At 38.2% G+C, this 4,469-nt stretch overlaps 1 non-coding gene across 1 annotated transcript; it reads left to right on the plus strand.

Moving 5' to 3' along the window:
* Positions 1-1,775: 1,775 nt before the first annotated feature.
* Positions 1,776-1,882, plus strand: LOC127124033 (small nucleolar RNA R71). The gene has a single exon (XR_007803677.1). It is a non-coding gene; the product is annotated as a small nucleolar RNA R71 (small nucleolar RNA).
* Positions 1,883-4,469: the final 2,587 nt, after the last annotated feature.

A 4,469-nucleotide genomic window follows, 5' to 3' on the forward strand; every position in this document is an offset into this window, starting at 1 on the left:
TATCATCGATGCAAGGTTTCTTAAAGTCATCATCTTCCCTTATGAGAGTTGATGGTAACTTGATTGTTTTTATAATTTCTTTTTGTTCTAATTCTCTAACACATTCATCAATGATATCTAAGGCATAACACGAATCTCCCATCACAGGTGCCATAAGAAATTTCGAAAGTACAAATTCTATTTTCTCGTCACCTACCTCAAATGTCAACTTTCCTTTCTTGACATCTATTATGGCTCCTGCAGTCGATAAGAATGGTCTACCTAGAAGGATTGGTATATCATTGTCCTCTTTGATGTCCATGACAACAAAATCAGTAGGGATAAATAACTGACCTATCCTAACAAGAACATCTTCTAAAATGCCTATCGGATACTTAACAGATCTATCGGCTAACTGAAGTGACATCTTAGTGGGTTGTAATTCTCCTAAGTTTAACCTCTCACAAACTGCTAAAGGCATTAGGCTCACACTAGCTCCTAAGTCTAGAAAAGCTTTTTCGATGACATGATTATCCAAAAGGCAAGGAATGGAGAAATTTCCAGGATCTTTATCTTTCTTTGCTAATTTGTCCTCGGAAATAACATTACATTCCAAAGGCTTCGGATCGTCAAGTCTACGTTTGTTGGTAAGGATGTCTTTGAGAAACTTTGCATAAGAAGGTATTTGGGTGATGGCTTCTGTGAAAGGGATTTCTACATGAAGTTTTTCTATAACTTTAATAAATTTTTGATACTTTTTATTAATCTGGGTTTGTTTAAGTCTTTGTGGATATGGTATAGGTGGTTTATATGGTGGGGGTGGTACGTAAGTTTTATCTTTAGGTTATTCTCCTTTATCTCGACCTTCCTGGTTTTCAGGTTCCTCTGGTTCCTTTACTTCGTCCAGGGGTTTGATACATTCCTTAGAAGTTTCGGGTTCACTCAATCTCGGGTTTGGTGGCTCATCATAAGCGTTCCCACTTTGTAGGGTAATGGCATTGGCTTGCCCTCTCGGATTTTGTTGAGGTTGTCCAGGGAATTGTCCTCCAGGTGCAGTCTGAGGGGCTTGGTTTAAAGCTACCTGAGAGATCTGGGTTTCAAGCATCTTGGTATGAGTAACTATTTGGTCAACCTTGGTTCCTAACTGAGTAATCAATTCGTTAACATGAATGTTTTGGTTCATGAACTCCTTGTTTTGTTGGGTTTGAGCGGTGATAAAATTTTCCATAATTTTCTCAAGGCTCGGTTTTTGTGGTACAGGTTGCATAGGTTGATTTGATCTTGGGGCTTGATAGCCAGGTCTCGGGGGTGCATTATTTTGAATAGGGTTATTGTTTTTATAGGAGAAGTTCGGGTGATTCCTCCATCCAGGGTTATAGGTATTCGAATATGGGTTCCCTTGGGTGTAGTTCACTTGCTCAGAGTGGGTTTCATTTAATAGACTGCATTCTGCCGATTGGTGTCCTTTGGTTCCACATATCTCACAATCCAACGAAACTGCGGCTACAGTATTCAGGTTTATGCACATATGCGCGACTTTGAGGGCTAATGCGTCCATTTTAGCTTGCATCATGTCTATAGAGCTTAGTTCATGCACTCCTCCTTGGGCTTCCTTCTTCTCAACTGTCGCTCGTTCGACTCCCCATGATTGATGGTTTTGAGCCATATCTTCGATGAGGGCACTAGCTTCAGGATAAGGTTTGTTCATCAGAGCACCATCTGCGGCAGCGTCGATGGTCATCTTTGTGTTATAGTGAAGTCCATTATAGAAGGTTTGAATGATTAACCAATTTTCTAAACCATGATGTGGGCATGCTCGTAACAACTCTTTATATCTCTCCCAAGCTTCGAACAATGATTCTCCTTGGTTTTGGGTAAATCTAGTTATATGGTTTCGAAGAACGGCGGTCTTACTCGGGGGAAAATATCTAGCAAGAAAAACTCTTCTAAGGTTATCCCAAGTCGTAATGGAATTGGGTGGAAGGGAATCTAACCATGATAGGGCTTTATCTCTGAGGGAAAAAGGAAATAATCTTAAACGTATTGCCTCAAGAGAAGCTCCATTGGTTTTAAAAGTGTCTGCTAATTAAAGAAATATTTTTAAATGTTGGTTTGGGTTCTCAGTAGCGAGACCCGCGAATTGTCTCTGTTGCACTAGTTGCAACATGGATGGTTTAAGTTCAAAATTATTAGCTGGTATGGTTGGGTTTACTATACTAGAACTAGGTTCTTCATTAGATGGTTGAGTGAAATCCTTAAGAGGTCTTTGGTTATGGTCTTCGGCCATAGCTCTCTTAATTCTATGAAAGAATAAACGTGTGCGAGCGTAACGTTCAGGTTCCGCCAGAGGGTATACTAAGCTTAAACTTCCGGTGCTGCGAGTTCTTCGCATTGACCGGCAGGAAATAGCCTAAGTCTAAACGATATAACAACAGGGAAATGAAATTTGACGAAATTGGTCCCCCGCAACGGCGCCAAAAACTTGATGCGGTGTTTCGCAAGTATACAAACGCGTCAGAGTAATATAAAAGATTGTCGAATCCACAGAGACCAAGTGTCAATCTATCGTTATCTATTGTTATGGTGTTTATCAAAGGCAATCAAAATAGGTGTTTTTTAGAGTGTGCAATGAAAAGGTAAAGTGTTGAAATAAAGATATAATTAATAAAGACAGGGTCGAATGTAATTCATGTAATCGATTGATAATCCAAGTACTTGCTAGTAGAGCTACTTATGGGCAGTGTTTCCTACTTTGAAAAGAACTAATTTAACAGGAACTGTCGCTTTCGTGTATTCAGAGCCGAGTTGTACTCCCTAATCAAACCCTCTTATTGTCACTTATAAAAAGGCGCGCATTGCGTTAGAGTAGTAAACCTATTTTTAAGAAATATAGTATCTTGACTAAGTTGAAAAGTATTCTAACCTGAATTTCTTAACCAAAAGAGGTTCTTACGAACTAGACTCTAAACTTATAAACGCGTCCGAAAATAGTTTTAAAATCTCTTTTCTTCTTAATGTTAAAATCTCCTAATGAACTAAACAAAGTGCTTTCGCTGTTTTTGAAATAGTTAAAAACAATTAAGTTTAAAAAGACGTTGGACGACTTTCGATCTTACCCAACGGAATTGAAGTGCGGGAAAACTTAAGTTGAAAGTTAAAATAGCCCTTAAGTGCTTCTACGAACAATTGTACGGATTATCGGTTCAATTACGATCCGTACATTCTAACCTTATAGATTTAGTTAGACATGGTAAAGTAAAAGTGCATTAATTTAAATAAAAGTAGTGCGAGTGCGGAAAGTAAATAATTTAAAGCGAGTGCGAGGAAATAAATAATTTAAAGCGAGTGCGAGGAAATAAATAATTTAAAGCGAGTGCGAGGAAAGTAAATAATTTAAAGCGAGTGCGAGGAAATAAATAATTTAAAGCGAGTGCGAGGAAATAAATAAAGTAAAGCGAGTGGGGGAAATAAATAAAGTAAAGCGAGTGCGAGAAATAAATAAAGTAAAGCGAGTGCGGGAAATAAATAAAGTAAAGATAAGTAATAAAAACCTGCTCCAATCGGAGGGTTGAATAAATTGCAAAGCGGAAATGAAAACGGCGGCAGGATTAACTTCCTTCCAAAGTGCTCCAAACTCGATTACAGACTCTATCACAGACTCGATTACACAATTGTGGTAACACTCCAATGCGAAGCGATTACCACTTTATAAAACTGAATATATGCCTAAGTGAAACAAAGTTGCTCTGAGTTTGCCTCTGCTCTAAGTTTGGATGATTGTAAAAGTGAATTCGAGTTTCTATTTATAAGCAAGTAAAAAGATGGAAATGACTTGGATGCCCTTCAACTTGAAAATGGAGGGAAACTGTTTTCCTCTTGTGGCGCCCGCCACAAGGCCATGGCGCCCGCCACAAGGCCAAAGTGAGGCGCCTTAGTGAATGTAGTGGAGAACTTGGGAGTTTAGGGAAGTTGAGCTTGGACACGTCATGGCTTGGTCTGTGGCGCCCGCCATTGGGTAGGCCATAAGCACAAAATGCTGAATTTTAGGGTTTTTGGCTCTTTTTCACTCCTTTTCTTGATCGGGGCTCCGATTAAAGTAAAAACCTGAAAACAAAGGAAAACATACCAATAACACAACAAAATGATAATAAAACGACTAGAATGCATGTGAAATCGGAGTCAAAAATACGGTAAATTTTAGTGTTATCAATGACAACCTTAAGTGTTGTCACCATTGGTATCCATTTCTTTGGAAAACTTTTGAGGATTTTATTTACGTGATCTGAAGTGGTTTAGCCTTTGTTTAAAATTTTTAATCCATCCACAAGATTTTGAAATCTTGACAACATTTCCTCAATCATTTCATCTTCTTCCTTTTTGAAGGACTCATACTTCTGGATTAAATCCAAGGATTTAGTTTCTTTAAATTGCTCATTTCCTTCATGATTCATTTTCAAAGAATCAAATATAGACTTAGAAAAGTCTTTATT

Source organism: Lathyrus oleraceus, chromosome 2 (assembly GCF_024323335.1).
Source record: "Lathyrus oleraceus cultivar Zhongwan6 chromosome 2, CAAS_Psat_ZW6_1.0, whole genome shotgun sequence".
Taxonomy (NCBI): Eukaryota; Viridiplantae; Streptophyta; class Magnoliopsida; order Fabales; family Fabaceae; genus Lathyrus; species Lathyrus oleraceus.